Genomic DNA, 12,483 nt, shown 5'->3' with positions numbered 1-12,483 from the left:
GAACTAGGGAGAGGATGTTGCGAATTGCTTGGGGAGATATAACTTCTGGAACCAGGCTAATGAAGCAATAACAATGCCGATATCCCTTGCACAGGCCTAATAAGATTTGAAAACAAGCCCCATTAAGTAGATTGACATATTAGCAGTCTGTAGCCTTTTTCTGCACAAAGCAAAAAAAACCAGCAACCAGCAGCTCACAAGCCATTTCCCATTACTCCTCACTGTGAAATGTAATTATTACTGTTTTATTACTCTCTTGCACAGCACATTTGGTGAGCGAAGTTCCATGGAAACTTTTTTTTAAATTTACCTTCACAACGACCCTTTGAGGCAGGTAACTGATATGTCCAATTTACAAATGGGGAAGTGAGAAACTGATGGATTGTTAATTGCCCAAAATTATTATTTATTCTTATTTATACAGCACCAGCATGGAGTTATGCAGAGTACATTCATGGCACAGTGGGAGATAACTTCGAGGTTTCCCCTCCCCAACTCCACTGGCTCACTGATAACAGTTGTAGGATTTATCATTATCATTATTATTTTGCTGAACAGAGAGGCCCGCTAGGTGCCTACTTTGATCTCTTTTCAGTGCCAGGCACATCATGTTTGGTTTGTCACGCTTTGTAAAACTGATATTAATGTAGTTTCATTATCTAGTATTTTAAACCTGCTTTTGGCAGTGCAGTGGTACCTCGTGTTAAGAACTTAATTTGTTCTGGAGGTCTGTTCTTAACCTGAAACTGTTCTTAACCTGAAGGACCACTTTAGCTAATGGGGCCTCCCGCTGCCGCCGTGCCGCCAGAGCAGGATTTCTGTTCTCATCCTGAGGCAAAGTTCTTAACCCGAGGTACTATTTCTGGGTTAGCAGAGTCTGTAACCTGAAGCATCTGTAACCTGAGGTACCACTGTACTATATAGTTTTTGCAACTGCTTAATGCTGTTGTCATATTTGGTGGTGACGGTGGTGGCTTTTGTTGTTTTTCTCTTACTAGCTTTACATCAGGCAGAGGGGCTGGGTGATTCGGCTTGGGTGGAGCAGGGTTCAATCAGCCAAGACCAACAAAGTGTTTTGTCTGTACTTCCTTCTTCTGCCCCAGGAAGGCTGTGGGCGCGATGGAAGCCCCGCTACTCCACAAAGCACTCCAAGGCAGGGGGATAAGAGTAAAAAAAAATCTTTTAAAACTAAAATAAAATTTTAAAAGAACAATTTTACTTATTTTTAATTTTATTTACAGTGCAATTTTATGCCTGCTTATATGCTGGTGTAAATCCCAAACAGCCTCTACAGCAGATGGAAGTTGCTTAAAGTTAATCAACAGATGAACTTTAAATTAATTTTAAGCAGAATTTCCAACCAGCTTATCAAGGCAACAGCAGTGCAGGTGCTTTCCTGGGCCACACCATCCAGAATGCCTTGCTCTGAGTCCCAGAGTGATGCAGACAGGAGAAGTGGCAGAGCTACCACGCAGCTCAGGTGGGCTAATGTCTTGCACCAGCCCCACTAATATTGATTTCCTTTACCTCTGCCTCCTCTGTGAAACTCTGACTGCTATTCCAAGCCAGTTGCACTGCCCAAAAGCTAGTAAGAGCACCACTGTGCCACCAGTTTTCTTTCTATTGGCCAACAGCAGGAATTGGAAGCAGAACTGCACCTCAGCAAAACAAAACAAAACAAAACCCCCAAAAATGAAGCAAAAATCCCCAAGGCCTCTCTGACAGCTCAGTCATATAATAATAATTTAATTATTTATTATTTATGCCCCGCCCTTCTGGCTGGGTTTCCCAGCCAGTCACTTGCAACCATCCTTGGCTTCAATGATTCAAGCCTCCTACAAGCACTTTCCCCATATATTCCTTGCAAACTCAAATGCCTCTTCATGTGGAAAGGCTAAGACCCCTTCACATCCCCCCACCCCCACCCCCATCAAAAGCAGTGAAAAACAGGATTCTCAACTCACATGGCATTCAAATTATCTGTTCATCCGTACAACCCTTAACCTTTCTCGACACACACAAACAGAACTGACACCAGCACCCACAGTCCTAAGAACCTTCACTTGCCCAACCCAGAAATTGCCTTACTCCATCTGTATCCAATCTCTCAGTAGAGACAGCTTTCTTTATTACAAAATTAATTCTGTTTGGTGAGCAAGCAGCTTTGCAGTTGCATCAGTTGAGCTCTTGATATGGTTTGCTAAGAGAGCGAAGGTGTGCATTTAACATGTATCATCATTAGATATAAGTGAAAGTAGAATGCACCCTTTAATCCCCCCCCCAAAAAAAACCTAGCCAGGCTGAAAAGGCATAATTCAACAGGGCAGATGGAAGGGTGGGGAAAGAGCATGTTGTCACACAGAGATAGGAGGGTGGTCAAGGTCTATGAAGGCACCAGTAAAAGTGTTTTAGCTGCATTATTTCATTTTCAAGGTGCTTTCCCCTCATACCTCTGCAGCCAGGTGACCCAAACCAGGTTCCCAAGACTGAATACAACAACAAACTAGTTAGTGTAAAGTGTAAGGTGATATTTATGAAACAACTTCAATACATTCAATACAACGTCAACACATTCTTTATATTCTGGGTTTGCTGATCCCCAACAAGCTGTGGTTAGTAAACCTGGTCAGGTATGGATGTACAAATGAAACAGAGTTGAGGTAAACAAATTATAGTTTAGCATTCCACCGGAACCTGGAAATTGTATTGAATGGGGAACTTTATGTAGTAACTATATTTAGGATGTACTAAAGTCCTGAACACAACTTACCAGTGAGTAAGTTCTATTGAACACTGGGGTCTTTCTTCTGAGAAAACATGCATAGGATTGTGCTGTTAAATTTGCAAAACCCAACATGCTATTACAGTAAAATTAAACACGTAAACACATACCGGCACGCCATAGTTCCAAATGCAAATATGGAATATTAGTTTTTAATGAGAGTACTCATCCACTTATCTGTTATCATTGTGACAAGAGTGGAAAATAGCACAATTAACAGCAGGCCTGAGCTGAAAAGGGTAAGCTGAAATTTTGTTTACTCACCCCCTCCATTTTTAAAAAAATAATAATGCCTTTGTTATATAGAAATCACTGTTATTGTGGCTTTAACAATCTGAGCATGATACCATGGCAACATTGCCTATTTCAAGTAAGATTCAGGCTACTTCTAAGCCTCCGACAGTCCTATGTACCATTATTCACATTCATACGGATGATAAACAATCTGCTCAGAGCCCCATTTCTAATGCGAGCCAGAGCAATAATTGTTTTTTTTGCACACCGCTTTTTCTAATCATTTTACAAGAAGGCTAATAGAGTTCATGCCATTTGTACACAGGCAATGATGTGCATAACCAATTTACTACAAGTGCCCCAGAGAGGGGCAAAAGAGAGACAACAGGGACACCTTTAAAAGCAGTCACAACAGAAAAATTATGGTACGGAACCTCTCATAAGCCCATTTCATTTTAAAGGAAATTGTAATTCAAATAGAGGCAAGGATTCAAATTAAGGTATCAGTTCTACAGATCTTGTTCTACACTGCTTGACAACTGGCTCTCAATCTCAAATTAACCCGGTTATGTATTATAGCATCACTTTAGAAAGGCTACATTTAAGGCTCTTTCATGCTTTTATTGTGTGAGAGTACTGTGGAAAGTCAAATTCCAATAGGTAGCACTTTATCACATCAATCCCAGCCTCTTCTGCATTTCAGAAAACAATTGCATGCTTCGGGGGGGGGGCATTCAGTACAGCCAGGCTCCCACTGACTGAATGGTACGTACCCAGACATCAGTGTTCAGGGCTCAGACTTTACCTTTCAAAGGACTGGCATCATGTAAGCAGACTGATCCATCAGAGCCAGTTGGATTCAGGGTTCTACTCTATTACCTGATCAGGGCAGTGGAGGCACATAGCTTTTAAGACCAAACAGTAGCACCAGCAGAAAACCAGAGATAATTTACTCCGTAAGAACTGGGGAGCAGTGGTTGGAAGCAGCTTATGGCATGTATTAAAGGGATGAACTAGACATTTATTGATTTTATAACATATTCCTGCATTGGCAAAACAGTGTATGTTTGGAGCTTCCGGGTTAGCGCCAGCGCTGAATGGCGGATTTCTCCCGGAGCTCCGGGAGAGATCTGCTTCGCGGGTTCGGGTCTTGTTGCTCACGGCGGAGCAAAGACCCTTAAAAGTCACAGGCGCGTAGCCTGTGAACCGGAGACTCGGCGGGCACCTTCGCCCCCCCCCCGACGTTGTGAAATAGCCTTTTTAAAGGCTATAGATCAGCGGAGGGGTGCGTGGAGCGGTGCTGAGAGTCGCTTTCACCCAGCCTGCGAAGCGAAGCCGCGTCGCCATCAGCGGAGAGCGCTGACTTCTTCCGAAGATTTTGGACTAAAAGAGAGCAACTTTCCGTGAGTAGGATTGAGTTTGCATTACAAATTGGACGTCAAAATTAATGAATTTGGGCACCGAGACGGATAAGTACTAAAAAGGAAGTCTGCTTACCGTCCTGCAGCAAGATTAAAGCGAAAGACAGTGAAGCTGTAACTTCTGACAGGAGCTTTTATGAGCTAAGAAACCCAACACCAAGCAAAGAACTCCCCCCCAAAAGGCAGGGGAGGGGGGGAAGAAGATTTTAAAGGGATTTCCTGCCTAATTTAAAGGAGATTGAACTGATTACCGCCGCTTATCTACCTGGGGGTCGGACTGCCGGAGGAAAGACACCGGCTAAGGACGGTTGATACAAATAAGGTTAGAAAGTAACTGACATATAGACTTTGGTTACTCTCAACTTGAAACATCGTATTTGGCTACATAGTAAGTCATTTGCAGGACACTTTTAATTTGGATCTTTTACAAAGTAAGGGACTTGGAGGGCTTTCGCTTTTTGGAAGTGTGGGAACAATTTAAAGTTCAGAAACTGATTTTGCGCCCTCTAGAGGATTTGGCCAGCTTCAGTAACTAAGTGGAATTTAAAACCTGAGAACTTTTTATTGTTGACAGTTTAAGAGTGTGGGAATGACCTTGAACGAAAGACTTTGTTATGGCAGATGGTAAACAGAAAGAAGATCCACAAGAAACAACTTTGAGATCTGGTAGACAATACAAAGTGGACTCTTCTATGCAAAGAAGGGCCTCTGTATCAGGGGCCCCGGGAGCTGCAGCTGCAACAAAGGCAAGAGTGAAAACAATGTCTTCAGAAGATGCGTTTACAAAGGCCTTGGGAAAAATAAGTGATTCTCTAGAGGAATTAAAGAAGCAAGGTGCTGAAACAAATAAGAAAATTGAAGAAATCTCTGGGAAAATTGATCTGAATACAAAAAGTATAACTGACCTTGGAAATAAAGTGAACTCTAATGCAGAAGCAATTGGGAAACTATTGGAAGATTCATCTACAACGCGAAAGATAGCCGAAGAAGCTAAGGAAATTGCTACTGCTGTTGAAGGGAAACTTCCACCGGTGTACAGGAAATTGGATGAGTATGAACTGACACTTTCTATGCAGGATATGCAACGCAAGGAGAAAAACCTAAGGATTAGACTTGTGCCGGAAAAAGAAGGAGACAACTTGGTGGATTATTTGACAAAAGAGTTTTCTGACTTTTGGAAGCAAGATTTGAAAGAAGAAGAGTTCAAAATAGAGAGTGCATTTAGGTTGGGAACAAGGCAGAAGAAGAATAGACCCAGAGACTGCTTGATAACTCTAAGATCCAAAGAAGAGAGGGATAAAATATTGAACCTGCATTATCAAACAACCCTTCGGATCGAGGACTCTTATATTGAGATCTTTAAAGACATCCCTAAAAGTATCTTGGATGCAAGAGGTCCTTATAAGGATTTGGTGACATTACTGAAGAGGAACTACATACTATTCAGGTGGGAGTTTCCCCAAGGCTTGTCTTTTAAATACAAAGGAAAGAAAAGAAGAATAAAAACAGTGAGTGATAAAGACAAGTTCTTGGGAGAACACGAAGAAGACCTACAGAAAGAGACCCATCCAGGAGAAGGATATCCTTCAAGATTAGACAAAGACGCAGAACCACCGACAAAGGACGAACAACAATTGGGAGCTGTAGGAGGAATTAAATAACCCCATCATGGCTTTGCAACTTCTAACTTGGAACTGTAATGGTCTAAACAACCCCCGAAAAAGAAAAAATATATTTCACGCTTTAAAGAAAGATCATTTGGATTTGATTTGTTTACAAGAGACCCATGTGACAAGAGCACATAGAAAATTGTTAACAAATAAGAGACTGGGACAAGAATTTATATCTTCAGATAAAGTAAAAAAGAGAGGAGTGGTGATCTACGTAAAGGAAAATTTGCAGCCGAAACAAATCTTTAAAGATGATCAAGGAAGATATTTGGCAATTGAAATTCAATTTCAAGGAGAAAAATTTCTGATAGTGGGGGTATATGCACCAAATGAAGGGAAAACAGAATTCTTTAAGAAGTTGCATGAGACTTTAACGGATTATATGGACTATAAACTGATTATGATGGGAGACATGAATGGAGTAGTTTCAACAAATATGGACAAAGCACAAAGACAGGTAGTCACAAAAGATGGAAGACTACCAAAAACCTTTTTTGAAATGACTGACAATATGGATTTGATCGACATTTGGAGGACAAAACACCCATTAGAGAGAGAGGGAACCTTCTTTTCTGAAGCCAAAATGACATGGACTAGGATTGACCAAATTTGGGTGACTAGCGGTATGGCGTCGAATATAAAGAAAGTGGAAATCTGCCCAAAAACTCTCTCCGACCATAATGCAGTAAAGATGGTGATGAAGCAAACAACAACTGGCTCTTTCAGATGGAGAATGAATGACACCTTATTTAGAGACGAGGAGATCTGTAAAAAGGCCCAAAAAACCTTGAAAGATTATTTTGAAATTAATCTAAGGACTAAAGTAGAAAAAAGAATAGTATGGGACGCAAGCAAAGCCGTGATGAGAGGGTTTTTGATACAACAAAATACATTAAAGAGAAGAAAGCAAAATGAGAGGAAGGAGAAAATCCTGGATAAGATAAAAGAAGGGGAAAGGAAATTAAGATTGAAGCCAAAATCGCAAGAGATTCTAAGAGAAATTAAATTGTACCAAACACAATATATGGAACTGATGAATCAAGAAATAGAATGGAAAATTAAACAAATGAGACAGAAGTCTTTTGAATCTGCAGACAAATGTGGCAAGTTATTGGCTTGGCAAATAAAGAAGAGACAAAAACTCAACACGGTAACAAACTTAGAAGTGGAAGGAAAGAACATATGTAACCCAGTGGAAATTAGGAACTGTTTTCAGAACTACTTTAGACAATTGTATACACAAGGGCCGCAGAATGAAACAGATATACAACAATTCCTCGAGAAAAATGGGCTGAAAAAAATTTCGCAGGAAAGCAAGACAATTTTGAATCAGGAGATATCAATACAGGAAATAGAAGATGCCATTCAAAACATGACGTTGGGCAAATCACCTGGACCAGATGGACTGACTTCCAAATATTACAAAGTTTTGAAAGAAGGACTTATACAACCTTTGAAGGAAGTCTGTAATGAGATCATGAAGGGGAAAAGGGCACCCGATACGTGGAGAGAGGCCTACATTACACTTATACCAAAGACAGAGACTGAAAAGACCCAACTTAAGAACTACCGACCCATCTCCTTACTAAATGTGGATTACAAAATCTTTGCTGATGTTTTAGCAAAGAGACTGAAAAGAGTTTTGATGGAGGAGATTCATGGGGACCAAGCGGGCTTTCTCCCGAAAAGGCATTTGTCGGACAATGTAAGGAATATAATTGACATTTTGGAGAAGTTGGAAGTGAATATAAACACTAAGGCTGTTTTGATATTTGTGGATGCCGAGAAAGCCTTTGACAATATTTCTTGGAGTTTTATGTTGAAGAATCTCCGGGGGATGGGGGTAGGCCAAGGGTTTGAAAATGGTATAGGTGCAATATATTCTGAACAGAAAGCAAAATTAATTGTAAATAATGTTGTAACAGAAGAGTTTAAGATTGAAAAAGGGACACGACAGGGGTGCCCTATTTCCCCATTACTTTTTATATCGGTCCTTGAGGTTTTGCTTAATATGATCAGGAGGGACCAGTTGGTTAAAGGGATTCAGGTCGGAGTCAAACAATACAAATTGAGAGCATTTGCAGATGACCTGGTACTTACATTACAGGAGCCAGAAGCTAGCACGAAAAGAGTTTTGGAAATAATCCAAGAGTTTGGTCAATTGGCAGGATTTAAATTGAATAAGTTAAAAACTAAGGTATTGGAGAAAAATCTAACACAGATTGAAAAAGAAAGGTTTCAGAATGAGACGGGGTTGACTGTGGCTAAAAAAGTGAAATATTTGGGTGTGAATATGACAGCTAGGAATGTGAATTTATTTAAAGACAATTATGAAAAAACTTGGACAGAAGTGAAAAAAGATCTAGAGATATGGTCAAACTTGAAGCTTTCCTTGTTAGGTCGAATTGCAGTTATAAAAATGAATGTTTTGCCAAGAATGTTGTTTTTGTTTCAAGCATTACAAATAATGGATAAAATGGACTGTTTCAAGAAGTGGCAGAAAGATATATCTAAATTTGTCTGGCAGGGCAAGAAGCCCAGAATAAAATTTAAGATATTAACGGATTCAAAGGAAAGAGGGGGGTTTGCCCTGCCAGACTTTAAATTGTACTATGAAGCGGCAGCTTTCTGCTGGCTAAAAGAATGGCTGCTTCTTGAAAACACAGACATTTTGGATTTGGAAGGATTTAACAATATTTTTGGGTGGCATGCATATTTGTGGTATGACAAGGTTAAAGCGCATAAAAGTTTCAAAAATCATATTGTCAGAAAAGCACTGTTGAATGTCTGGGTTAAATATAAGGACTTGCTGGAAAATAAGACTCCAAGATGGTTATCACCAATGGAAGCTAAGGCAGTTAAAAAGCTAAATATGGAGTCGAAATGGCCAAGATATTGGGAAATCTTGGAAAAGGAAGGGGACAAACTGAGATTGCAGAGTTTTGAAAAATTAAAAGGGAAGGTGAGAGATTGGCTACATTATCACCAAATAAATGAAGTGTTTAAACTAGACATAAAAATAGGCTTCCAGGTGGAAAAATCAAAATTAGAGACTGAACTGTTAGATTCCAGTACTAAGAATTTGTCAAAAATGTATGATCTGCTGCTGAAATGGAATACACAAGATGAAATGGTAAAATCAAGTATGATTAAATGGGCTCAGGACATTGGTCATAACATCATGTTTGCTGATTGGGAAAAGTTGTGGACCACCGGGTTGAAGTTTACGGCGTGTAACGCCTTAAGAGAAAATATAATGAAAATGATTTATAGGTGGTACATAACCCCAGTCAAGCTTGCAAAGATCTACCATTTGCCTGATAACAAATGTTGGAAATGTAAAGAAAAGGAAGGTACCTTCTTTCACCTCTGGTGGACGTGCCCGAAGATTAAGGCATTCTGGGAAATGATTTATAATGAACTGAAAAAGGTATTTAAATATACTTTCCCCAAGAAACCAGAGGCCTTTCTCTTGGGTATTGTCGGCCAGGGGGTGTTAAAGACAGATACAAATTTTTTTATGTATGCTACAACAGCAGCTAGAATACTTATTGCAAAGTACTGGAAGACACAGGATCTACCCACACTGGAAGAATGGCAGATGAAGGTGATGGACTATATGAGCTTGGCAGAGATGACGAGCAGAATCCGAGACCAGGGAAGAGAAGCGGCGGAAGAAGAATGGAAAAAGTTCAAGGATTATCTAAAGAAATACTATAAAATTGGTGACAGTTAGAATGATGTTGGATTAAAACAAATGGTTACTATCAGTAATGGTTACGACAAAGAGAATAAGGGTGATTAGCATAAATTTATAACAAAATAAGGTAAGATTTCGCTGAATAACTGTAAGAACTTGGAATACAGAAACGGGAAGTAAGAGGAGGTCGAGGAAGTAAGGTTTAGAAATTGGGTTATGAAATGGTACTTGTTTTATGTTTCATTATTGTTGAATGTTTGTTCATGTATGTTTTGTTTCTGTTATATAAAAAATTGTTCAATAAAAATATTATGAGGAAAAAAAAAACAGTGTATGTTTAAAGGGGGAAACTGGACAAGATTCATATTTCACACGGGGTAAGATCAGCACAAGTTTTCCCTAGCTCCTAAATAAAGATTTAACTAGTCTTCATTATTTATGCTAGAACAGAAGTAATGGGTTTGTTCTGCATATACAAAACAGACAAATCACTTTGCATTAAGGGTTCACAATAAGCAGTTATGCAAGAATGCCTATATAAATGAGAGACATAAAACAGCTAAATATGGTATATTTAATTAAAATGTTAGTTATTTCAGATCTGCTGCATGTTCTTGTCTCAAATTAGGGGATTTAGACTATCCGTTAGTGTGTAGGCTAAAACAAAAATTGGGTGTGATTATATTATCCAGATTTGGTATCTTGTTACCTAACTCCACAAGGAACAACGGAAAATGTTGGGGAAGATTATCATACCTGGAATATAGTTCAATTCAACCGAACAAATAAATAAGTAAATAAGTGTCCTATGAATCATACCTTCAGGGAACAACAGTCTGAAATGTTTCTTTTTATCTATTAAATTAAAAATAATAAAGTGTCTTGCAGCACTTTAAAGACGAATTTATTATGGAATAACATTTTGTGGATGAGGTGTATTCCTCAGTTGGCAAGTATGTGTGTTTGCATTACACATGCATGCATGCACGCGCGTGCGCGCGCGCGCACACACACACACACGGTGGGTGGATTGTAAATAAATGTCTCAAGATGCAAAAAACCACAGCTTTAATTGAAGTTAAAGTTTAACTGAAGTTTAAAATGTATGCAATACCGGCCAACTGAAAACAATACTTCACGCACCTGATAAAGTAGGCTCTAACCCATAAAAGCTTTTGTCATAATAAATCAGGGCTGGTCCAAGACATTTGTTGCAAATCCTTCTTTGCAGGGCAGGGAGACACAATATTTGAGTTCAGATGCTCCCTTTGTTTGAAATACCTCTCTCTTCTCCCCTCCCACATTCCCTGAGCAACTGGGCTCTGCAATACATTTTCAAGGACTGGAGGAAAAGAGTACAGAGGGCAAAATTAAATCTGCCACATAACTTCTAAGACAGAGTTGCATTTGTGAAACACAAATTTATTTTTAATTATATCATGTTGCCTACTGGTGAGAGAGTGATGGGGCTGTGTCCTCTGAAGGCCAATTCACACAAACACTGAGCTAATGATGGCCTCTTTAAAATGAACTTTTAATTGCATAGGGACAACTTTTCTTCAAATTCTGTGTGCTGTGGAACGCACTAAGGCTGCATCCTAAGTGCACATACTAGTATGTAAATCACGAAGGACTTCAAAATACTTCTGGGTTAATATGCTTAGGATCATATTGTGCTTCACACATGCCATAGACATGACTTAAAACAATGCCTGGTTAAAATAGGATCTCTCTCTTTCTCTGTATGTACACAGCATGACATAGTAGAACATGTAAAGCACAAGACAATGTGTGTCTACACAGAAGTAAGTTCTGTTGACTTCAATAAACCCTACTCCCAGGTAAGTGTGCACAGAATTGCATTTTTAGTCTTTTAAGGTGCCATAAGACTCTTCGTTGTTTTTACACAGATACCACCCTCTAGAAGTTTTGATTTCTTTGGACAAAATGGATTGTTTCAAGAAGTGGCAGAGAGATATTTCTAGATTTATCTGGCAGGGCAAGAAGCCCAGAATAAAATTTAAAATATTAACTGATGTAAAGGAAAGAGGTGGATTTGCCCTGCCAGATCTTAAACTCTATTATGAATCAGCAGCATTTTGCTGGCTGAAAGAATGGTTGCTTCTTGAGAACACAGACATTTTGGATTTAGAAGGTTTTAATAATGTTTTTGGGTGGCATGCATATTTGTGGTATGACAAGGTTAAAGCACACAAAGCATTTAAAAACCATATTGTCAGGAAGGCATTGTTTAATGTCTGGATAAGATACAAAGATTTACTTGAAAATAAAACCCCAAGTTGGTTATCACCGATGGAAGCGAAGGCTCAGAAAAAACTCAATATGGAGGCCAAATGGCCAAAATATTGGGAGATTTTGGAACAAGAAGGTGACAAATTGAAATTGCAGAGTTTTGAGAAATTAAAAGATAAAGTGCGAGACTGGCTTCATTATTATCAAATAAGGGAGGCTTACAATATGGATAAAAAAATTGGCTTCCAGGTGGAAAAATCAAAATTGGAAATAGAACTGTTAGATCCCAAAACTAAGATACTATCAAGAATGTATAACTTGCTGTTGAAATGGAATACGCAGGATGAAACGGTTAAATCTGCTATGATTAAATGGGCACAAGATGTTGGACATGACATAATGTTTGCTGACTGGGAACAGTTG

General features: G+C 39.2%; 1 protein-coding gene across 5 annotated transcripts in view; it reads right to left on the bottom strand.

Annotated features, from left to right (window-relative positions):
* The window catches only part of ADGRB3 (adhesion G protein-coupled receptor B3), a 453,891-nt gene that overhangs the window by 207,859 nt on the left and 233,549 nt on the right, over nt 1-12,483 (bottom strand). The gene's annotated exons all lie outside the window — the stretch shown is intronic.

The sequence above is a fragment of the Podarcis raffonei genome, chromosome 3 (genome assembly GCF_027172205.1).
Source record: "Podarcis raffonei isolate rPodRaf1 chromosome 3, rPodRaf1.pri, whole genome shotgun sequence".
Lineage (NCBI taxonomy): Eukaryota > Metazoa > Chordata > Lepidosauria > Squamata > Lacertidae > Podarcis > Podarcis raffonei.
Note: the sequence above shows the minus strand (reverse complement) of the source record. Positions and strands in the feature narration are given on the sequence as shown.